This window comes from Schistocerca serialis, chromosome 4 (assembly GCF_023864345.2).
Source record: "Schistocerca serialis cubense isolate TAMUIC-IGC-003099 chromosome 4, iqSchSeri2.2, whole genome shotgun sequence".
In the NCBI taxonomy this organism is placed as follows: Eukaryota; Metazoa; Arthropoda; class Insecta; order Orthoptera; family Acrididae; genus Schistocerca; species Schistocerca serialis.
Window position 1 is genome coordinate 829,301,128 of NC_064641.1, and position 26,185 is coordinate 829,327,312.

At 41.4% G+C, this 26,185-nt stretch overlaps 1 protein-coding gene across 1 annotated transcript in view; it reads left to right on the top strand.

The window, feature by feature from the left end:
- LOC126473435 (uncharacterized) overlaps positions 1-26,185 on the top strand; it is an 860,366-nt gene that overhangs the window by 409,969 nt on the left and 424,212 nt on the right. The window lies entirely within an intron of this gene.

Consider the following 26,185-nt stretch of genomic DNA (forward strand, 5'->3'; position numbering starts at 1 on the left):
TTATCACTGTCAGCATTCAACCGCGATTCTTATACACATATTTTAACAACGCGTTTCAAGAGACAATGCTCTCATCATCAGGTTGTAAAGTCTATGTCATGAAATTAAACGGACTAAAAAGACAAAATACCATCACAAATAGTTGGGAAGTCCATAGAGTAAAACAGAATTAAAAGTGTATTGGACTGTGGGTCCTCGTCTTACAATGAAGTTGTTGACACAAGTCTGTGTCCGTCCCATAGCTACCAAGTATGCTGTCGCACTGTGCCGGCTCGGGAGCTGTTGTGGGCTGCCGTGCCTAGGTGTTGGGGCGTGGTTACAGCCGTGTGCTTGACGGTAACGCTATGCTATTGGGCGCCTTATTTCCTTATTGCATTGGTCAACCATCGTTAGCCTCTCGCAACTCCGTCAGTGACATACTACAAGTTTAAAGTCGCATACCTACCCTAAAATAATTCTAAAAACCCGCTAAAAAATCTCATTTCTTTAAAATTATTTTGTGCATTCAGAATATTGCTTTGTTTCTTTTCATGGATAGCTCTCTCGAATTCCTCTAGTAAATCAAGCTTCCTCCCCTTCTTTTCTACATGCAGTATTTCCACGTTATTTTCTATGCTATTAAGGGGATGGCCTGTTTCATATATACGGTTCGCAACAGCTGATTTGTCATAATTTCCTAACCTGAGCGCATCTTTATGTTCTTTATACCGGATCGCGAATGATCTTCCTGTCTGCCCTACATATTTTACATCACAAGTTTTGCACTGAATCGTATAAACTCCCGATCTTTCAAACTTATTTCTCTTCTCGCCAATATCGTGCTTAAGGCTATACCTCACTAGGTTATTAGTCTGAAAAGCTATTTTAACATCGTATGGCTTAAAAATAAAGAAAAAAGAAAAAAAGATAAAAATCTTCGTAAATTAAGTAATAACACGCGCGAAGATGGAAAAGATCAACAACAAAGCCTTTCGTCTTTAGACATTTATCCACGGGTGGTTAACTAAACGGATATTGTATTTGATAATACAGAAGTAGAAATGTTAAATAAGGCATTAAAGTTTAATATTGAGCCGTCATTTAACAAGAAGATAGCGAAAGAAGTAATTGCCCTCACTAAAATGACAACAGAAATTGCCAAATTAAATAATAATGAAACCGGGCATGTCGGTGATGATGATGATGAGCGTTTGGCGTCATCGGCCGGGAGGCCCCTCGCGGGGCAGGTCCGGACGCCATATCGCAGGTCTTATTACATTCGGCGCCACATTGGGCGACCTGCACGCCGGATGGGGATGAAATGATGATGAACACAACACAACACCCAGTCCCTGAGCGGAGAAAATCTCCGACCCAGCCGGGAATCGAACCCGGGCCCAGAGGACGGCAATCCGTCACGCTGACCACTCAGCTACTGGGGCGGACCGGGCATGTCGGTCATAAGCTACATAAAATAGTAAAAAATGAACTAAATAAGCGAAATAGTGTTAATCATAAGACTAGAGCAGACCGACTAACTGTCGATTCTATAAATAAAAAAACTTAATGAAGTGAAAGCTATTGCCACGAAAGCGGATAAGGGGAATACGGTGGTAATATTAAAAGAAGAGGAGTACGTTTCGAAGACCTTAGCGCTTTTTGTCGAAAATAGCATTACGGAAATTCCGAAAGACGTAACAGCCAATTTCCAAATTAAACTAAAAAATGTTCTTAAACGCACACACTTCCTGCTGACAGAAGCCGAAAAAAGATGTGTTATCACGAATCCAACGGTCCCCAAATTAAGATCACAGGTGAAGATACATAAAGGTCTGCACCCGGTTTCGTCCGATTTTTAACGGTCGAAATAGTCCAGCATATAAAATAACGAAATTGTTGAACCAAATTCTGAAAAAGACTGACGTGTATAAAAATAACTATTCGGTGCGTGGTAGTATGACCATGATAGGTGAAATTAAAGATACGCCAGTCACAGACACCTACCGTTAGGTTTCGTTGGATGTTAAGAACTTATACTCCAGTGTTCCGGTTAACGAAACTATAGAAATCATTAAGAGAAATTTCCTTAAATACGGTAAAATTTCAACGCAAGAGACAATTGAATCTATTGAACTCCTACAGCTCATTACAAGTTTTAATTATTTTACGTTTAATAACAAATTTTATATTCAAGACAGTGGGTTAGCCATGGGGTCTAGTATTTCAGGAACTATGGCGGACATTTTTATCAATGACCTTGAAGATAAAGTTCTAAATTCTGACGATAACATTATGGATAAAATTGTTTATTACAAACGTTATGTTGACGACACTCTGTTACTTGTCGATGGTTCCCGTGAGGACACTGAGGAAATAGTAAAAAAGTTCAACGACGCACATAATAAAATAGAATTTACCGTGGAGTATGAAACTGACAATTGTTTACAGTTCCTGGACCTGAATATAAAAAAGCAGGGCAACAAACATGCGTTCTCCGTTTGTAGAAAACAAACTACGACTGATGCCGTGATCCCGAATGATTCATGCCATCCGCAGGCTAATAAAGAAGCTGCTTTCCGTAGTCTCGTGCATAGGGCAGTCAATATACCTATGAACGAAAAAGATAGGGAGACTGCAATTAATACCGTTAAGAGAATAGCGATGAATAACGGTTGCAGAATAGATATGGTTAAAAAACTGTTACGGAAAAGTAATAAGCGCAAAAAGAAAAAAACCTGATGGAGAGAAAGTGAAAATTATCACGATGCCATACTACGGAACAGTCTCACAAAGGATAGCAAATATTTTTAAGCCATACGATGTTAAAATAGCTTTTCAGACTAATAACCTAGTGAGGTATAGCCTTAAGCACGATATTGGCCAGAGGAGAAATAAGTTTGAAAGATCCGGAGTTTATAAGATTCAGTGCAAAACTTGTGATGTAAAATATATAGGGCAGACAGGAAGATCATTCGCGATCCGGTATAAAGAACATAAAGATGCGCTCAGGTTAGGAAATTATGACAAATCAGCTGTTGCGAACCGTATATATGAAACAGGCCATCCCCTTAATAGCATAGAAGATAACGTAGAAATACTGCATGTAGAAAAGAAAGGGAAGAAGCTTGACTTACTAGATGAATTCGAGATAGCTATCCATGAAAAGAAACAAAGCAATATTCTAAATGCACAAGATAATTTTAAAGAAATGAGATTTTTTAGCGGGTTTTTAGAATTATTTTAGGGTAGGTATACGACTTTAAACCTGTAGCATGTCACTGACGGAGTTGCGAGAGGCTAACGATTGCTGACCAATGCAATAAGGAAATACGGCGACCAACAGCATAGAATTACCGTCAAGCACACGGCTGTAACCACGCCCCAACACCTAGGCACGTCAGCCCGCAACAGCTCCCGAGCCGGCACAGTGCGACAGCATACTTGGTAGCTATGGGACGGCCACAGACTTGTGTCAACAACTTCATTGTAAGACGAGGACCCACAGTCCAATACACTTTTAATTCTGTTTTACTCTGTGGACTTCCCAACTATTTGTGATGGTATTTTGTCTTTTTAGTCCGTTTAATTTCATGACATAGACTTTACAACCTGATGATGAGAGCATTGTCTCTTGAAACGCGTTGTTAAAATATATGTATAAGAATCGCGGTTGAATGCTAACAGTGATAACCGAAATAAAGTCTGACTTCGTTCGCAACTGGAAACTGAAGTGAATTAACGCTTTTCGTACGATCCAGATTCCCATGTTGTCGCACAATACTGACGTAGAGGCCCTGTTCACCATGCTCTTTGCTCACCATGTGTCTCTGGATTCCCGCAAGGTGGACAAGGGGCGCTACGTAAGTAGTGTGCGATGAGAATTTGGTGGGAAGGAAAGTGTGGTCTGATAAACGAATAGGTTACGGCGACTGCTCGCATAAAGCGTGAAATCCACGTTCGAGTACGGCATAGATTTCCCTTTGTCGCCAATGAATACATTTCTGTGCCCAATACCGATCGATGTCAGAATTTATTTCATTTCATTATGTCTATGTATGATTGCAAGATCAAGAATGGTAACTGTTCTTTCGTAAATGTGCGAAAGAAGAGAATCACACATGTAAATTAGTATATTAGTCCTAATTTCGTTTGAATGTATTAATTTACGTGATTTCATACGTTCACCTACGCCAGAACTTTTTGAGACCGAAGTTGCAACAGACGTCTATTAAATTAAAATCACAACAATGCACTCGTCATTACGAACAATAATTCCACCCACCGCTCACAATATTATGCTATTACCTACAGATACGGCAGTTGGCAAACTATAGCTCTACATTGTGAACACAAAGATATTTTGCGAAGCTATTATTTTGAAAATGTAAATACATCGCTGAGTGTAGGTGCTGCTCTGTAGAGCCCTAGGGCTAGTTACGTTCGATTCGCATATTTCTTTACTGTGTTAGCAGATCGCGCAACCGTCGACTGGCAGAACCTGTCAGCCGTTTCTGATCATATATTTTCATAAAAATAAACAAAAACAGATATAACTTCGATTTCTTAACATTTCCATACATGCAATCTGAAAAATTTTATTGTTTTTAAAACGTCTCAGTATGTACATTCGTAAGATAACTTCCAAAATGAAGTGGAAAACTAACGTTACTTCTACAAGAAAAGCCATCTGTGACATCAGAGTGAGGTAATCTCGACAGCAGCACTGTATCGGAAAATTTCGCAGCACGAGATTTAATTCGAATTTCAGTTGTGTCGTACCTCCAGCGACCGAGCAGTACCGTATATCAAGATAACACTTTCCCCGACGGGTATTTGGGATGGGAATTAACCATCCATCTGATCTACAACGCAAAGTTCCATCTGGAATAGGTCTACAGCATTTTTCCATATAGCATCCTACCGTGCTCACATTACATACAACAGTATAGTGAATTGTTGCATTTTGTCGCCAAGCTACCGAGTCGCTAAGTGTGATGACGTTCTCTCTTTGTAATTCTGTACTGACTTTCTTTGTCGAGGTTTAGCATACAAATCCTAGTTAAAATTCTCCTCTTGTTCCCACACGTGATGAACCAATAGCTTCTACACAATTTCTGAAGTGGAGGCTCTTGAAAAAAGATGAAAAACTCTTGACAAATTAAGTCCGCACGTGTTTATTTTTTTTTTCAATAATCTGGACGTTGAACACTGTATTCAGACGAATGTTTGTGGGTTTACCTTTTAATGTTGAATCGCTTTATACGGCTTTCTTCCATAATTTGAGTGCGTAGTTTTAAACATGTTTTGGTCAACCCATCGAAATGGAAAGAAATTCATTGTTAAAATTTTGGAAATTTATGGTAAGGTCTGATGGGACCAAACTGCTGAGGTCATCGGTCCCTAAGCTTACACACTATTTAATCTAACTTAAACTAACTTACGCTAAGGACGACACACACACCCATGCCCTAGGGAGGACTCGAACCTCCGACTTTTGACGGGGAGGGCCGCGCGGAGCGTGACAAAACGCCCTAGACGACGCCGCTACCCCGCGCGGCATTGTTATAATTTGAGCCCATTAATATACCATATGGCCATCAGAGGAAAGTAGTTATGATGATAAGCACAACAGTGTATGGGCAAATAATATGAAATGAGCGTATAGCATCGTTGGCAGGAAGGCCTTTACTGGGGAAGTTCAGCCACCAAGTGCAAGACTTATTTCAGTCGACGCCACATTGGGCGAGTTGCGCACCGGTGATGAAGATGAAATGATAATAACACAACACCCAGTCCACGAGCGGAAAAAATCTTCAACCTGGCCGGGGACCGAACCCGGACCCGCTTACATGGTAGGCGAGCACGTTACCACCCAGGTAAGCAGGCGGACAGGATATGGGGAAATTTAAATTTACTGCGAGTAGTTGACAAGTAAACAATAATTAACTTGGCAATGATTGTAAAGATTTAGGCTACAATACGTCACAAACTAAGATGAAAGTAGTACTAAAACCATACGTTAGTCCGGGAAGAATGTACAGAAATGCACCGTGGGGTCTCATTTAACTTTTGTTGGTTTCAGTTTTATTTTTTTGCAATGCCGACGAATCAGCGCTACCAACGGCCACCTAGCAGTGATATTCTCAGAGCCAGATGTTGACGAGCAATAAACACTGAATTCGGTTTTCATTGTTTGTGGACGCTCAATGCACAGAAACGTCATTTATACTGCAGCAGTTCGGAGAAGGATTGAGTTCAGTCAGAGGAAAACAAACACACGCGCGAGGATTAATGTTTTTCTAATAATGAATGCAGATTTAGTTTTCAGGCATTATGAACCACGCAGAGCCGAACGGCATATCATGGCAAATTGTTTGTAAAAGCGTATTTTAAATCAGTCCAGCTTCATATAAATACTGAAATTCATCTAGTTTATGAGTCCATGCCAATAAGTTGTCCATTTTTTTATTGTGTTTATTTGGGAATGATAAACCCATCCTAATTACTTTCGAAGGAAAGACAGCTGTCAGAATTGAAAGTTTTTGTCATAAATCTGAAGCGTCCACAACTGACGATTTTCTTTAAAAGAGTGCTTGCTAAATACTGGAGCTTCTTAAACATCGACTGAAACTTTTAAAATTTAAGTAGTAATATTTGTAGCGCGCATAGGAAAGAAGACTAGGTTTTAACGTAGCGGTGATGACGTGGTCATTAGAAACGCTGGGGTTAGACAAAGAAAGAAAAGGCTGTGTCCTTTGCAGAGGTATCAACCTGGCGTTTAACTTGGGTGGTTCAAGGAAACACACACGCTGCACATAGCTGGACAGAGCAATGCGCAGCAGCATTGCCCACGTACGTCAAGGTTCCAGGTTCGAGTCCCGTTCGGGTATATAGTTTCAAACTCAGACTTACTCCGTTATTGTGGGTCAAAAGATGAGTGGCCAGACTCACATGACGCTACGTTTGCAATATAATTTTTAAAAATAACAAAAACTGCGATTATACGTGTGCGTTAGGAAACATATTATTGCTATATTAATAATATAAATCATAACTAACGGTGCTACATACATAGTCGAGAAGGTAAGAAGGTTACCTTCTAATTTGCCGCACGGAGAGAGCCATTGTAGCTTCTGATGTTGTGTAATTTGTTATCTTTGACTTCAAAAGACTATAGTGACCAAAAAAAGAGTATATTCTTCAGCCAAATATGGTCGCAGACACAATGAAAGACTTCCTGTCCAAAGTAATGGAACTGGACATTTCTCATATAAAAAACTATTGTCAGGTGTGAATGAAGCGACATACCTGTGTGCAAGAAAAAAATACTAGAACCTACTGAGGACTAAGAAGCAGACAATTGGATTATTGGAACTAAATTGCTTATTCTCGGAGTTTTTCGCGGCTGCTTGTCTGAATAACATGTTCTCGGTTTTAAAGCTGCGTCAGTTCAAACAAAATTTTCTACCTCCCGATTGCCACCTCCACCATCGTCGTCAGGAGTAAAGCCACTGCGTGACAACCTATGGCTGTATGAGCAGCCCTTAGATGATCGCCTTCACACATTCTTTTTAAATATTTTGTGATGAAAGCCGTTCCGGCCTCTTATTTATTTTATACGTGACATGTAAGTACTGTCTCTGTCTTGTATTGTTAACCAGTACTTACACTTTTTTATATAAAAACATTTTTTCTTCTCATAAATTTGTAACTATTTTATAAACCACTTTAAATGTCTTAATTCTGATGAAGTCACTCTTAGAAATGTTGAAACCTGGTTAATAAGACTAAAGAATTGTGGCCAAAGGCTCATTTGTTTCAATTTTAATTTATAAACGGTCACTGAACCAAGCCGCCATGTTCAAAACTTCGCGGTTTACAAAATAATATAATACAGTAGAACACACAGAATATTGTGCTTATCATTTACAGTTAACGGAAAACATTTTCCTAAGTTGTACACGTTAGGAGAAGATAGTGTGTTAGGGTGTCCGTGGCTTTCTAATACCGCGAGCATCTCGCTGTGTCGTCGTTGCTGCAACCGGAGGGCGTGTTACACAGAAAGTGACCATGCCCCGCGTAACGAGATGCATATAAAGTGCAACCCTCGTACCTGAATAAACTGTTTTGACAGATTTCAAGGGATTGATGCGTTCACTGCCGCATGTAGCGAATTATTAAGAACCCGGTGCAGGCAAAGAAACATGTGATGCAATCACTGCAACGGACATCAAAGGTAAGCACCCTTGGGAAGCGTCTTCAAAAAAAGTTTACGAATACCGGCGAATATTACGAAAATACGCATGGTGGTGTTGACGCATCGCTTATTTTAGCTAGCTATGAGTCAAATGATGCATTGCCCAGGACAGGTGTGTTTTAAAAACCTCGGTTTATTTGCGCGGGCGCGTTCTGCTCTACCTCGACCTCGGCGCGTTTGATGTGCGTGCCGCATTCCGTTGCAGGCCTGTTTAGACCATCTCCCTCCGTCCATCCTCTGGTAAAGCTCGATTTTTCTGTGCGCAGTGGACAGTGTAACTTCGTCTTCCTGCTTGTAGTATCTACAAACCCAGATTTGTAATACACTCCTGGAAATGGAAAAAAGAACACATTGACACCGGTGTGTCAGACCCACCATACTTGCTCCGGACACTGCGAGAGGGCTGTACAAGCAATGATCACACGCACGGCACAGCGGACACACCAGGAACCGCGGTGTTGGCCGTCGAATGGCGCTAGCTGCGCAGCATTTGTGCACCGCCGCCGTCAGTGGCAGCCAGTTTGCCGTGGCATATGGAGCTCCATCGCAGTCTTTAACACTGGTAGCATGCCGCGACAGCGTGGACGTGAACCGTATGTGCAGTTTACGGACTTTGAGCGAGGGCGTATAATGGGCATGCGGGAGGCCGGGTGGACGTACCGCCGAATTGCTCAATACGTGGGGCGTGAGGTCTCCACAGTACATCGATGTTGTCGCCAGTGGTCGGCGGAAGGTGCACGTGCCCGTCGACCTGGGACCGGACCGCAGCGACGCACGGATGCACACCAAGACCGTAGGATCCTACGCAGTGCCGTAGGGGACCGCACCGCCACTTCCCAGCAAATTAGGGACACTGTTGCTCCTGGGGTATCGGCGAGGACCATTCGCAACCGTCTCCATGACGCTGGGCTACGGTCCCGCACACCGTTAGGCCGTCTTCCGCTCACGCCCCAACATCGTGCAGCCCGCCTCCAGTGGTGTCGCGACAGGCGTGAATGGAGGGACGAATGGAGACGTGTCGTCTTCAGCGATGAGAGTCGCTTCTGCCTTGGTGCCAATGATGGTCGTATGCGTGTTTGGCGCCGTGCAGGTGAGCGCCACAATCAGGACTGCATACGACCGAGGCATACAGGGCCAACACCCGGCATCATGGTGTGGGGAGCGATCTCCTACACTGGCCGTACACCACTGGTGATCGTCGAGGGGACACTGAATAGTGCACGGTACATCCAAACCGTCATCGAACCCATCGTTCTACCATTCCTAGACCGGCAAGGGAACTTGCTGTTCCAACAGGACAATGCACGTCCGCATGTATCCCGTGGCACCCAACGTGCTCTAGAAGGTGTAAGTCAACTACCCTGGCCAGCAAGATCTCCGGATCTGTCCCCCATTGAGCATGTTTGGGACTGGATGAAGCGTCGTCTCACGCGGTCTGCACGTCCAGCACGAACGCTGGTCCAACTGAGGCGCCAGGTGGAAATGGCATGGCAAGCCGTTCCACAGGACTACATCCAGCATCTCTACGATCGTCTCCATGGGAGAATAGCAGCCTGCATTGCTGCGAAAGGTGGATATACACTGTACTAGTGCCGACATTGTGCATGCTCTGTTGCCTGTGTCTATGTGCCTGTGGTTCTGTCAGTGTGATCATGTGATGTATCTGACCCCAGGAATGTGTCAATAAAGTTTCCCCTTCCTGGGACAATGAATTCACGGTGTTCTTATTTCAATTTCCAGGAGTGTATATTGTCCATAGTGTTCTAACAATTACCGGAAGTAACGAATTTGAGGATGCATACGCAAACCAGTCGAAACCCCTGCGAGAAACACACACATACTGTCCAAGGGTTATCCAGTCTTCGAATATATTCTCGTAAAGATCACTTTGCGAAACATTTGGTACACGATAAGGAGCCCCAGGTGGACCACTCCAAAAGGAGGTTATCTGGGGGAGGAATTGTCGAAACGAAAAGGTTAATCATCAAGTTAAATTAGGTTTAGTAAGGGTTACTAACGTTAAGTGTTAAGAGGGATGGAGATTCCTGGTGAGGTTGATGCACGTTATCACCAAAAACCTAAGTGATTGATGTAACAGGTTTTGGCACCAGCAAATCATAGCATGAGTACTTCTCCATACAGTTCAATCGAAGGCAACGGAAAATAGCATTTTCCAAATGTACAAACATACTAGCTTACAAACCCGCCATCGTGCGGGAATTCATTTTGATAAATTTTTCTTACAAACGAAAACCAAAAATTAACTCTGTTTGTAGTGTGATATCTAAAAATTTTGTTCCACGCATTCGTGAAAAGACCTCTGAAGCTATGAAAGAGTCGTCCAAAGAAATATGCACATTTGTCAAATGTATGAGTAAAGCTGCTTCGCGTGCCTACAACGCGATATTTTAAATGCCTCTACGCTAGCTTCTCTTGATAGCTTTTTAGACGGCTACTGCTTCGGCCCACAGCTGTTTGCGCTTCGGAGTTGAAAGCTGCCAAATGTGCTGCTTAACTTGACTCGACTGAAGGAATGTCTTTGTAGTAAAGATAATCCAGTCAAATGGTGATTATTTGAGGGAAGTTCTATAGAAGTTTGTTTGACACGCATTCTGTATGTTTCCGAGGGTACTGAATCCGAATTTTGAAAGTTCCACCAAGATTTCGTCCCGGGTCATAACAACAAATATCACCTTGCGGAGACACCTCCAGCCAGGACGTACATTGCTGTTCTAGACATGTAGATAGTCCTAGCTCACCAGATGAAATTTTGCATATACTAATGTCAGATGGATTTCCCATACGCAATGACTACAAAGTCAATACATAGAAACATTTTAAAAATGTTTAATTAATTAAAGAAATAGTTGTTATAAAGGTTTCAGCTATCAGTTGTCCTTTTGAAAATTTTTATAGGCAGATCGAGAGTTCAGCTAGAAACTAGCCATTCTCAATCCACTATTATTTTTGATCAATGCATGTAATGCCTGTTGGTCGGGCTGCATCCACAGTTCATTGAATAATATTGATCAAAAATGATAGTGCATTGAGAACGGCTAGTTTCTAGCTGAAATCTAGATCTGCCTATAAAAAATTTCAAAAGGGTGACTGATAGCTGAAATCTATTATTTACAAGTCAATATAACAGGCGCTGCGTGCAACAGCTTTCTGAATGGAAGGTAAACTGATGAATTTAATAGTTACTAAAACATAGTAATAATTCTAAAGCCCACCATCCATTTCACATTTTCTAATTAACCTAGTATGTCCTCCTTTACAGCATTGTTGTTGTTTTCTGGGTCTACGGGCGAGTTTATGGTTTCGGTTATCTTACACAACTTTTGGACGACTTCCAAGTTGTTTTCGTTATTTGTCCAGTATAGGTGCCATTGCTCGAAACGAATTCTGCTCTCGACACCACCGGGAATGGCGGGGGTATCGCATTCTTTTCCGGTACTTGGGTCCATGCAACTGGTAGTCACCGTTTCCTACACACAAAATCACGTAGTGTTATTCAGGAAACAATCAACATAGCTCCGATGTGGTTCACGACAACTTAAACAGTGATTTCACTCATCAGCTGCATGTGTATCAAGCTAAGATGCTCCTTAACATTGGGACGGAAACCAATATGTTTCTCCTGCTGTTGCTATGTCCCTGGAGTACTGTCATTCGTTGTAGGGGTGTGCGGTAATTTCTTCTGTAGTTGACATATTTTTCTTCATCTCCCGCCTTCAACCAGTACCCTACCCTTCTTTCTCAATTTCGTCTGTATTGCTCAGATTCCCAGGATGTCTAAGGGAATCCAAGCCGCCATAGACTTACGTTCACTTGAAAAAATGCGGAGTCACGCTTCGCCACTTACGTAATAGAGCTTGCATTAGTTTCACCAGTTTCAGCCGGTGGGCGCACATGCTCGTTCGATATTCTGCAATAGTTGTAAGAATAGCCTGGTGATATTAAATAACGGGAGTTCGAATCAATTGTAACCTAATTCCTGCATTACATGAACTATCTGTTACGTGCGGAGAGGTGTTACTTTTCGTTTATCAGCAATGGGCCACATCATTACAAAGCACTAAAACAAAACAAGTTTTTTTAGTATGTTTTCATAACGCGACCTGGCACCCAACAGGATTTTACTCAGATTGACACTAGCTGTGGGAGCCTAACAACTTACAGTATGGGAAGTACTCCACCTGACTGTAAAAGCGAAACACTCACAAGACATGGTCGGTTGTCAATGTCAATTTGTAGACAAGTATACCACCGATAAGTATGTAAATGATTACAGAGTTGCAATTCTTTGTGGCAGACACAACAGTCACAAGAGTGTGTTAGTGTTGATTGTGTTTCGCGTTGTTGCCAAGCCTCATACGGTGTAAAAGAGGAGTGAACAGTGTCAGATGTAGAATGAACGCTGTGAAGGAGACGGCGATGCTGCGTACATGTTTGAGACAGCGTTATCAGCACTTGACAGAATTTGAAAGGGGTCGCATTGAGCGCCTCTATATGCTCGGCTGATTGATTTATAGAATATTCGGGTTTCCGAGACAATTGGACGTGACAGCGTCTCAATGTTGGACTGCATGGGGACATGAGTGCAGGCATTGTTGTTGTCAGGTTTCCGATCGACGTCTGACCACCACTATGTAGGATCTGCATATTGTGCACCTGCATAATTGTACCTGCCATTCGAGAACAAATAATGGGCTCCCTGCTACAGCCTGTGTCATTGGTTGTAGACTATCAGCAGCCGGACTAGAGCTTACTATCCCGTGTGTAGCCCGCCGTTAATACCCCTGCACAAACAGTTGCGTTTGGCGTGATTCTCTGACCGGGAAGCAGAGACTAGAGATGAACGGCGTCGAATATTGTCGAACAGTGAATCGCAATTCTGCACCACCGCGAATGACCATCGTTTGCGAATGTTGCAGCTACCTGACGAGAGGTTCCAGTTGTCCATTGTTTTGGAGATATTCTCCTGGCTTCATGCTGTGGGAGATGAGATCATGGCTGGTAGTTGCTGATGGAATTCGGACGGCACGCAGATACGTCAAGGACATCCTGCGTTCTTATGTGTTGCGTCTCATGTGACATAATGGTGGTGCCATTTTTTATCAGTGCAATGCTCACCCACACGTGGCACATGTTTCTATGAACTATTTGCGTGATTCTAAAGTGCTCCCATGACCAGCAAGAACCCAGATCTGTCCTCATTGGAACACGTGTAGAATGAGCTCGGACATCGACTCCCAGCATCCAGAACGTCAAGCACCAGCTACAACCGTTCTTTTTAAGCGTTCAGAGTACTTAGCATATGCTTGCTACTGTCCACTAGCCTTGAATCAGTTTTTTTCTTAAAATAGTGCGAAGCAAGGTTATAGAACTTAGATGAGAAATGATTTCTACAAAAACTGTAAGGCCTTAAAATTAATGTGGAAGGAATGACATAAATTTACACAGTGTGTCTGACGTGTGAGAATAATTGAAATGCTTTATTGTTATCACAACGGGGTACAAGAATGAAATGAAGAACTTTCTATTGGGCAATTACTTCTGCTACGTGGAAGAAAATCTCTTAAGTGTACTATTTCAAGTTACTGTAGTGAACGTTAATATTTTAATACTATAATATTTGGTAGCGTTAAATCACTTAATTGTATTGCACTTTTGCAAACTGTGCATCTTTTGACTTCTTCGTGGTGTCCATGAAATACGACTAATGTTATGTTGTAATCAATACTAAGTCCTTGTGTACTCATCTCAGTTTGATGCTTCATGCGATTGCTACTAGAATGGTAGCGAATCGCCTTACATCACACAGAATCTAGGAGGTTTAACACTACTGCCAAAGATCATACTGTACGATAATCAGGACTGTAGGATTTGATAATGATGTTCCTCTGGTTCCCTAGTACCTCGCTGTACTATTACTTTTAGAGTAGTTTTATGCTTTTAATTTTCTACTAAGTCCCACGGCAATGCGGTAGCAATCGGTGGTTAAATGCACTGTTAAGTGGACACACGCTCTCGTGGGTGTTCACTGAATTGCTTCATGGAAGTCACTATTCAGAGATTGTTTTCTGTAAACTTCTATCATAAGTATTTTTGTGATCTAATCTCTTCATCCATTATTACAGGTTCTTCATAAAGTCGCTACACGTGTAAATATATGATTACAAGCACGCACGTTCAAGCGTTTTACACAAGCATGAAGAAATCCCTCATGCCTCCACACATCTCAGGCATGCAAGTACATGCATCAGTTCATACCTGAAATATGTGGCTGGTCCTACACAGCATATGATTTTGCAAAGAGATGGAATTTTCAGTACTGCACTGGCTGCGCTGGTAGAAAATATGCAGAGAGAGTTCCTTCAGCTGCAAGTGGCTCACTTTACTTTAATAACAAACACAAGCGCTGTATGGTTCTACTTACCACAGCAGAGAGAAGTTACAGTATTATTGCATTATTCAAATTGCATGATGTTGAGTGGAGGTGATCTTCAGAACAAAAACGTTTTAAGAGACTTGTGAAACTCATTGAACGTACAAAAGAGACTAAAGTCGCAAATGATTCAAGGAACTTGCCGTATGTATTCATAGGAGACGATGGTTTTACTTTGAGGCCCAAGAAACTGAAACCATTCAGGCAGAGTGACATAAACTCTGTTGGGAAAAGAAAACTACAACTAGTTGGTAGGCCATCCGCCTAGCAGCCGGCAACCAACAACACACCTGAGAGAAGCGATCATATAACGCGTAGGGGCGAGTATTCCCGAAGAGAGACGCAACTCGGCTGTGCTCCGGTCGTTCACCAGGAGATTTCCCAATCGCCGAAAGAGGTCGCTAGCCCGATATTCCTCTCCGTGGGTTACGTGACCTGAAGTACCGGCTATGGTATCTCGGTGTACGGGCAGCATTAAGGCCGGAACATAGGCCAGGCGGTTCAGCTCACTCCGAGTGAGCATCCTGGGCCATACGTCGTTTATGAAAATCCTCAGTCAAGAATTAACCTTGGAGACGCAACAGCGACGATGCCGATTTTCGTGATCAGCTAGTGACCTTAGAAGATTTCTTGTCTAGAGTTTCATTAGTGCTACACTGACTGTGTCTCTTCTTCTGGGATTTTAACTCACAGGGTCTCTGAGCTGAATTTTTCTTTTCCCTGCGCAGTTAAAGCACTCTCCCTAAATGGTTTCAGCTTATTAGTCCTTAAAATTAAAACTATCGTCTCCTATGAACACACATGGCAATTTTCTTGACTTACTTGTGATTTTCCCGTTAGGACTAAAACTTCGGCTAGGCTAGTGCAGTTTGGAATTTACTAGTTGTTGACGTCTTCCAACAGTGGTTGTTTTCCTAAAGGCCTTCAGCCTTCAAACAGTATTGAAGTTTTTTTTTTTTTTGACCTAAGTCTCCAAATAAACTTCATGGTTATTTCAATAGTAGAGAAGAGACAGTCTTTCAATACTACTTACTCTTTACACAATTGGAAACATTTTTTCTAAGATGATTTATTTTATGCTGTCTGTGAGACACGTCGGAGTAGCTGAATTCTCTCTTGTTAAATAATTTTTTTACTATTTATACATGAACATTTTGTTCATCAAGCCAGGTGGACATATCAAAAACTACCAGTTATGCAGAGGTCGCATTATTAAGCTCGTTTCTGGTTTTTTTACTGCACTATTCTCGTTTTCTAATGCCACTCTAAATTAGGAATTATACCATATGATCAAGCAATAAAAAAACTCTTGATTCACAGAATTCTTTAAAAACTATGGATCATACCTACGCTCTTTGTGATTCCCTAGACTGTACTGGCGTAGAATGTGGCCTAATTCATGCTGATGTAGCCTAATACAAAATAATTTGAATGTTATCATGTTGAATGTCTATCCCTGGAAACACTTCAATTCATGATAAACATGTTAAAGAGTTCGTGAACTACTGGTATATGAAGGTCAAATTCCTTGGTCAATAAACCGTTGATTAAGAAAATGAAATCAGGATAAGCAAAAATAAAACTGTGTACATAAGTTTTGTAAAAGCAGGTAAAGGAAAATATCTTGAGCTCTAACAGTGTTACTGTAACTAATTCCAAGACATCTCTAAACTATACATTACTAACTTCTTTCTTGTATATTAGTTGCAAAGCTCCTGTCTGACTCCTCACCACACAGAAAGTTAACCAAATGAAAATAACACAGCACTGGCTAATATATTTGATATTCAGCAGTCCATAATTTGTAACTACTTACCATCTTTTTCTTTTCCATATCGTACATATTTATCTCGAAGAATTTATATTATTATTATTAATGTATTTCTGCTATAATAAGATTGCTTTATATTTAAGAAGAAGCGTCCCAGGTTGCTTTATCATGATTTGATGTAGTAGAGGAAAGATAAGCTTTCATGATTAACGGTAGCTTCTTCTCCTTATATTGCGCTAATATATCTGACAAAAACCCAGAAGCTGAAACTATATGCATTATCAAAATGATCTTACCAAATTCAATAACATGAGGTAAATAGAAAGTGATGAGTCAGGTATCATTATTGTGTTAGTCCTGTCTGAGAACTATTTTCTGTTCAATGACCACATGCATGAACATAAGAAGGCCTAATTATTGGAAAATTTCTTATCAGGAACGCTCCAAAATATTATTAGATCGCACTGACAACAAACTTTTTGAAAACTGCGATAATTTGACTAAAAAACGCCGCGTACTATCGCCGTTGCTTAAATGACACACTAGTCTTGTTTGATGGCACTCTTTGCGGGAGTAATAGATGTCACTACCGATTTAAGAAATTAGATAGGGATATCACCTTCGCCACAGAACATAAAGACAAACGCAGTATTAATTTTAAGGACCTGAAGGTTAAAAGAGAATGAGATACCCACCTTTTCAACATATTCCGGAAACCCACAACATTTAACTGCATAACTCACAGCAGTTTTCGCCATCTACGATTCCATAAAGAAACATATTTCTGCTCAACGATTGACGGATTAATCAAACACTCATTAAACGAGGCGGATATTAATACTGAATTACATACACATATACATCTAACAATGGCCCTGAGCAAAACCTAGTTACGATTTTATACACAAAAGGATGTGAAGAACAAGCTAAGGATGGAAATGAGATCATACTACAAAAAGCGTGGAAATAAAAAAGGCTAAGTTTATAACATTGCCATACTGTGGTCATATTTCCGATAAAATAAGCCGTTTGTTTCGAGAAACTAGGCTGCAAATTGGATCGGGACAGAGAATACTATAAGATCACCTATGACGTATAACACAGAGAAGAGACAAGTATATAAAGTGCCCGGTGTATATAAAATGACATGTACTGACGTGATAAATTTTGCGTTGGGGGAACAGGGGGAAACTTCAAAATGAGATTTGGAGGAGCTCTTAATGTTAGTGAAGCAAACCCTGAGCATTCAGTGGTCATTTAATAGAGAAAAACACTTTGCTAATGACATAAATAAAGACAACACACTCTCAATAAAGCAGAAAATGGTAGATTAGTAAACATACGATACTGAGATATACACTCATTTGACGAAACATCCTGACAAAATACTTCACGAACTAACAATTACAGAATAAGACGTATGTACAAAACCGACAAAGTCTGGTCGTTGGTTTCCCCATCTCCTACAAGAGAAGTTGTATAATCTGACATGAAATGTTGGATTACCATTGGATTCAAGTCCGAACTGACAAAATCGTTATACAATACAAACAGATTTTACATTAAGGCCAACTTCCTCAGTGTGTACTTCGTGACAGTTAGAATCGGCTTTTAACTATTTGATATGCACACTACTCAGCCAGAAAATTCTGATCATCGACCATTTCTTTTTTAGTCATCAGTATTCTGACTAATTTGATGTAGCCAGTCACGAATTCGTCGCCTGTGCCAACCTCTAGCACTTGCAACCTACGTCCACAGTTATTTGTTGTATGTATTCCAATTTATGTCTTGCTCTACAGTTTGTGTCCACTACAGCTCCCTGTAGTACTACGGAGGTCATTCCCTCATGTCTAAATAGATGTCCCCCTACTCCTCGTCAGTGTTTTACACGTATTCCCTTCCTTTCCGATTCTGCGCAGAACCTCCTCAATCCTGACCTTACCAGCCCAACTAATTTTCAACATTCTTCTGTAGGATCACATTTCAAATCCTTCGACTCTCTTCGGTTCCGTCTTTCTCACTGTCCATGTTTCACTATCATACAATACTATGCTCCAAATGTACATTCTCAGAAATTTCTTCCTCAAATTAAGGCATGTGTTGGCCTGGAATACTCTTTTTGCCACTGCTAGTCGCCTTTTGATGTCCTCTTTGCTCCGTCTGTCATTGGTTATTTCGCTGCTTAGGTAGCAGAATCCCTTAACGTCATCTTTTTCGTGACCGTCAAGCCTGGTATTAAGTTTCTCGCTGTTCTCATTTCTGCTACTCCTCATTACTTTCGTCTTTCTTCGATTTGCTCTCATTCCATATTTTGTACTTATTAGACTGTTCATTCACCTACAGATCATGTTATTCTTCTTCACCTTCACTCATGCTAGCAATGCCATCAGCGAAATCGTATCACTGGTACGCTTTCGCCTGAATTTTGATTCCAGCCCTAAATCTTTATTATATTTCCTATTTTTCTCAGAATTTCGGACACTTTGCTCCCTTTTACAATGTCGAATGCTTTTTCCAGGTCGATAGATTCTGTGAACGTGTCTTGATTTTTCTTTACTCTTGCTACCGTTATCAACCGCAACGTCAGAATTGCCTCTCTCATTCCTTCACTTTTCCCAATGGCAAACTGATCGTCATCTAACACATCCTCAATTTTCTTTACCATTTTTCTGCACATTACTCCTGTAAGCAACTTGGACGCATGAGCCGTTAAGCTGATTGTGCGGTAGTTCTCGCACTTGCCAGCTCTTGCAGTCTTCAGAATTGTGTGAATGATATTGTTCCGAAACTCAGATGGTATGTCACCAAACTCATACATTCTACACACTAGCGTGAATAGTCGTTTTGTTGCCACTTCCCCCAATAATTTTAGAAATTCTGATGGAATGTTATCTGTCCCTTATGCTTTATTTGATAAGTCATCCATAGCGCTCTTAAATTCTGACCCTACTAATGGATCCCCTGTCTCCTGTAAATCGACTCCTGTTTCTTTTTCTAACACGTGAGACACATCTCTCCTCTCATAGAGGCTTTCAGTGTATTCTTTCCACCTATCTGCTCTCTCTCCTCAGCGTCTGACAGTGGAATTTTCGTTGCACTCTTAATCTTATCATCCTTGCTTCTGATTTCACCGAAGGTTATTTTGACTTTCCTATATGCTGAGTCACTCCTTACGACAACCATTTCTTTTTCGATTTCTTCACATTCTTCATACAGATATTCTGTCCTAGCTTCCCTGTACTTCCTATTTATTTATTTCCTCACAGTCTTATTTTTGTATTCCTGAATTTCCCTGAATACTTTTGTACTTCCTTCTTTCTTCTTTTAACTCAAGTATTTCTTCTGTTACAGTTTGTTCGCAATTACCTTCTTTGTACCTGCGTTTTTATCTCCTGCTTTTATGGCTGTCCTTTTCACAGATGTCCATTCCTGTTCAACCGTACTGCCTACGGAGCTATTCCTTATTTTTGTATCTATAGCATTAGAAAACTTCAAGCGTATCTCGTCATTCCTTAATACTTCTGTATCCCACTTCGTTGTGTATTGATTCTCCTGACTAATTTCTTAAACTTCAGCATACTCTCCATCGCTACTGTATTGTGATCGATATCTGCTCCTCTGTACACCTTGAATCCAGCATCTGATTTCGGACGCTACACCTGGAAATGATGTAATCTAACTGAAAAATTGTCTTATCACCCAGCCTTTTCCAAGTACACCACCTCCTCCTCCTCCTTCTCGTGTGATCCTTGAACATAGTATTCTTTATTACTAGCCGAAATTTATTACAGAAGTGAATTATTCTTTCTCCTCTCTCATTCGTTGTGCCAAGCCCATATTCTCTTGTAACTCTTTCTTCTTCTCCTTCCCCTACAACTAAATTCCAGTCCTCGATAACCAACAGATTTTCATCTCCCTTTACGTATTGTATTATCTTTTCAGTACCCTCATTTTGTCTATCTCCATCTTCAGCTTGCGACGTCGGAATCTATACCTGAACCATCGTTATCGCAGTTGGTTTGCTGCCAATTCTGGTGACAACAACCCTATCACTGAACTGATCGCTGTAACACACTCTGTGCTCTCCTTCCTATCCATAATGAATCCTACCGATCTACTATCGATAGCAGCCCATCCAGACAACAGCAGCGTCACCTGGGGAGGAAACACCGCTAGTTAGACACACGCACGGTGCATGTAACACTAGTCACTAGGGAAGGAACGCAATCTATCTGAGTTTGACCGAGGTCAATTTCGATGACCGAAAGCCCGGCATGTGCATTTCAGAAATTGCACGAGTTGTCGGGTATTAGAGGAGTGCTGTGGTGAGTGTGTTCAAGACATGACGAAACGTTCAGACGGCGTCGAGTTGTGCGGCCACCCCTCATTACAGACGTCGGACGTCGTGAGCTGGGCAAATTGGTAAAACAGGACAGGCGGAGAACTTTGGCGGAACTAACATCAGACTGTAAAGCTGGGCAGACTACAAGTGTGTCTGAACACACAGTGCAACGACAACTCCTAACGATGGGCCTCCACAGCCGACGACCAGTGCATGTGCCAATATTAACATCGCGACATCGGCAACTACGACTGAAATGGGCACGTGACTATCGGCACTAGACGATGGGGCAATGGCAGTGGTGTAATGAATTCCGATTCATATTTCATCACCCCAATGGGAGGGCCGAATCCGTTCTCTTTCAGGGTAACAGCTCCTTCATACCTGTACTGCGGGACAGACACAATCTGGAGCCGGCTCCATTATGCTCCTGCCGACATTCTCGTGGGCATCCATGGGTCCAGTGGAGCTCATGCGAGGCGCCATGACGGCCAAGGTGTATCGTACACGGGCTATAGACCACATACACCCCTTCATGAAGATCATGTTTCCCGACGGCAGTGGCACTTTTCAACAAGATAACGCGCCATGTCACAAGGCGAGGAGTGTGGTGGAGCAGTAGTGAGTAACAATTGATGTGATGGTCCCCCAACTCTGCAGATTTGAATCCGATTGATTCATAGGAAGAATTCTAAGAAAATGTGACTCATCGACGAAAGAAGTAGCTTACAAAACGCTTGTTCGTCCGATTCTTGAGTATTGCTCATCAGTATGGGACCCTTACCAGGTTGGATTAATAGAAGAGATAGACATGATCCAGCGAAAAGCAGCGCGATTCGTCATGGGGACATTTAGTCAGCGCGAGAGCGTTACGGAGATGCTGAACAAGCTCCAGTGGCGGACACTTCAAGAAAGGCGTTACGCAATACGGAGAGGTTTATTATCGAAATTACGAGAGAGCACATTCCGGGAAGAGATGGGCAACATATTACTACCGCCCACATATATCTCGCGTAATGATCACAACGAAGAGATCCGAGAAATTAGAGCAAGTACGGAGACTTACAAGCAGTCGTTCTTCCCACGCACAATTCGTGAATGGAACAGGGAAGGGGGGATCAGATAGTGGTACAATAAGTACCCTCCGCCACACACCGTAAGGTGGCTCGCGGAGTATAAATGTAGATGTAGATTGAACAGAACTGGGATGTGATTGAACGTGGCGTCAGACCCCACGCCCCCCCCCCCCCCCCACCCCATCCTCCGCAGAATACTGAAATTAGGTAACTTGTGTGTGCAGATGCGGTGCGAACTTCCTCCAGTGGTCTACCAATGCCTCATTGCTTTCATGCCACGACGTGCGAAAGGTGGACGTACGAGCTATTAAATTGTGGTCGTAATGTGCTGGATGGTCAGTGTACATTTAAAATTGTATACCCCTTGTATTTTCTACCGTTACTTACTAACAGTCCAACATGATATTTTTCATGTATAAATGCATGTCACAGATGTAGACAAACATAGTTGCAGAAATAACAAAACACATGTTATATGGACTTTTCGGATTATGTGTAAGTTATATATTTAATTATATAACAGTTACCTCAAATGTAACCAAGAAATCTCACTTCCTTACAAATGACAGCGATAATGTACATGACAACCCGCGTGCTGTGAGGTAAGGCGGATTTCGTAATCTAACATATTAAAATAAACAGTGTTGAAATTGAATTCTAGGTATCCACATAGATGTTTGCTTTCTAGATGGAATTCAAGCCGAACGTGGAAAAGAATTTATGACATGTGTGTCAATGGTATATAAAAATGTAATTTTAGTGGACTTACGTTTCTGGTATAATGTACACGTTTGTCATGTTGTAAACGTCGATCTACATACAACTGTTGGTTGTCCTCTGTATCAGATGCCAGTGATCATGAGTTTTTCATTTAGCCAGTCTCCCTCCGAATTGTATAATATGTTTTCTAATATTATCTGTAACTGGAGAGAAAACATAGTAGATTTCAATCAGGCAAAGAAAAAAAAAGAAAAAGAAAAAAACGGGCCTTAAAAGTGGATTTGGGAGTATAGCGGATTTAGGCATCTTTAACTTAATTATGGCGCTGAGTAGTGAAACGAACTGCTGCTCTCTCTGGGAATCGTACACAATGAAAAAGTTTCTGATAGAATTTCAGCAAAATATGTCCCGACAGGCTTTGAGAAACAAAGCACTTATTCAACATATTGGCATAACGAAAAGCTGTGACACTGCTCTAAGCTCACAACAATCTTCATCAGATTGGTGGGGAATTCAAAACTGAAGAAGGGATCTGACCAGGAGATTATGTACCACCAAAGCCATCTACAGAAATGTTTCGGAAACTAAACCCGCGAAAAGCAGAAGAAACACTTGTTAATACCTTCGTTGTACGGATGACAGTATTCTGTTTGCGTCTGATCGAACTAAAGAACTCAATAGATCAACTTTGAAAGTAAACATAAATCTCAGTTCAATCGTGACTAAACTAACTTAGGATACTATTAGCAAGTCTAAAAGAAAATACTACAAATTACCAGTGAATTCGTAGCAAAAATTCCTGGAGTACTTTTGTTATACACAGAGTGAAAGTTTTCGTTTCTTAAACACACTATCTTCATATTAAAAATTTCTATCGTGGGAGAGTATTTTTTCCGTTGAAACTACCATAATTAAGATGACGGTTTTTCTCATTCAGCATCGATGTCATTTGTTTCCGACTGGATGCTGTTGCCATCTTCCGGTGTAAACATGCCTCTGTTTACACATCCTTTAACTGTTCAGGAGCTTCCTGTCTGTCTGTGGCACGAAACACCCCGAGGCGCGCGCCTCGCTGTTTGATCGGCAGCCGCGTCGCAGATAACGGGAAGTCTCCCCTCAGGCTGCTGTCACAACGCGTAATCGTCTCCGCTGCCTCTGGGACACTGGCCCTGTCTCGCCGCAACCGAATTTACGTTTCTGCAACAGACTTTTCCCAGAGTGTTTGTTGTGTACTGCCATCGCCGATTTTCACCTGGCCGTTCTGTATTGGAACACCCCACCTTTCCGAGTCATGTGGTGGTGTTAGAATCTTGCTTTTATTGTTGATCGCTTATTGTTAGAGACTCTGTAAATCTGTTGAGAGACCGTTCTTATCGCTCTTTAGATATTCCCCACATTCGTCTCAGATTATTGGACCTACTTACTCTTAATTTTTTCTTATCATGTCAACACTGACCAACAATATTCTAGCGCAACGCAATCTGACTGATTAAAAAAAAAATATATGCAACCTGACTTCAAATAATTAATTCAAAAGAATGGCCCTGACTAAATAGAAATCCTGCCAATAACCTATACATTTTATTAAGCACTTACCTCCCAAAAATCACCATTATGCGAACTACTGCAATACAGCGAGCGTCAATACTGCCAGCTAAATAAAATATTCTAACTACTACAACCATTAACTACTAATAGGCATGTGGTCAGCAAAGGAAAGATTTTGTTGCAAGCCAAATAATGTATTTTGTACACTAGTAATGTGGCATCCAGTTCAGACACAAACATCTAGTACAAAGGTGAATAATATTCAGTCTCCAAGTCGAACATGTACAGATCATTAGCCTACGCTAGCTCTACCCTCTATCAATGCTAACTTCGCACATCTAACATCCATCACTGCTGGCCGTTCACCTCCAACTGTAGAACAGTACTTCCATCACTGCTGGCGACTAACTTCCAACTGCCAAACACCACTGTCGATTAACTTCCAACAACGAGTCCAACCAGCCACAGAGTCTCACAAAGAAAGAGCAGTGTGAGATCCAGTGCAAAGCGCTAGACAGTGCTGACAACACAGAAGAAGCCCACTTACACGTTCTGCGAATTGTGGCTTGCATGCCTTCAGTTTTCTTCCTCTTATTACTTCGTTATTTCGGTCCCATGTTTACTGTGGATCCAGACTGGAAAGTTTGATGTATGTTGCCTATGAAAGTTCTAAGGTACACAGCTAGAACACGAAATATACATCACAGACGTACTTTTCTATTGAAGAGAAGTACTATTGTTGTGATTGTTATGTGCATCTTCTGCTCCATCGTCAACATTTCGATAAGGAATTTTGCATTTACACTTTAGAGATATTACTGACCACAAAACGGTAGGCATCCAGTTGTATAGAGTTGTTGCTGTGTCCAGTCCACCTTTCATAGACATGACAACGTCTGTCCCAGGATTATCAGGAACAAGTACGAGGATAAAAAGCATAAAATGTATAATGCTACTAAGAACGTACTGCAATACTCATTCGTCCAACATCTAGTAAAGGAATAGTGTTCTACGTGACCTTTCGCTCATTACAGTGTCTGCCACACTCTCTATAAAACGGAACTGAAGTACAGAGGTAAAGATTGTCTCTAGTAGCCACAGAAATAAAATGGGAATACCAGAAAAAGGGCATAATGAGAAAATTAAAATAATGTAAAAGAGTTTCAAAGGCAGGTTGTCATCACCCTTGCTTGAAATCTACATAGAGGGAACGGTCTGAACAGGGGAAGGCAAATAGGAAAACCAATGGTAACATCCGTGAACGTTCAGTATTTCTAACTGAATCTAAGAATGTCTTAGAATAAGTTACAGATTGTTGAACCTAGAGTTCAGGTTGGAGAGACTTGGAGATAAACAATGCCGGCCGGAGTGGCCGAGCGGTTGTAGGCGCTACAGTCTGGAGCCGAGCAACCGCTCCGGTTACAGGTTCGAATCCTGCGTCGGGCATGTACGTGTGTGATGTCCTTAGGTTAGTTAGGTTTAAGTAGTTCTACGTTCTAGGGGACTGATGACCTCAGAAGTTAAGTCGCATAGTGCTCAGAGCCATTTGAACCATCTGAGATAAACAAGACACAGACACAAGTGATGGAATGAATAACAAATATCTAATTTTCGGAAAATTACTGTTGAATTGACTGGTCAAGTTTCTTAATACTGAATCTGGGCTATAGTTGAAAAGAGAAAAGGGAAAGTAATCATTAGCAGAAAAGAGAATAACGACTTACAAAGCATCAGAGTTGGTGAAGAAAAAGTGGTGGAGACGAAGAATTTTTGTATTTTTGAAGCCAGACTACAAAAATATTGGATCAGTTCTCATATCAGGACTGCCTACAGCTCAGAGATGGCATTTTCATAACGCGTTTCTTAATTGTACTGTCACAGATGCATGGTACAAAGTGCGTGTGTATTGGGTGGACTATGTGAGGAAGAAGATGGTCATACATTCATTTCCTAACCTGGAACCTCTACCACACTGTGTCACAAGTTAATGTTAGTATTTGTTATTGTAATTATTGATAATTTATGTAATCAGTATTAG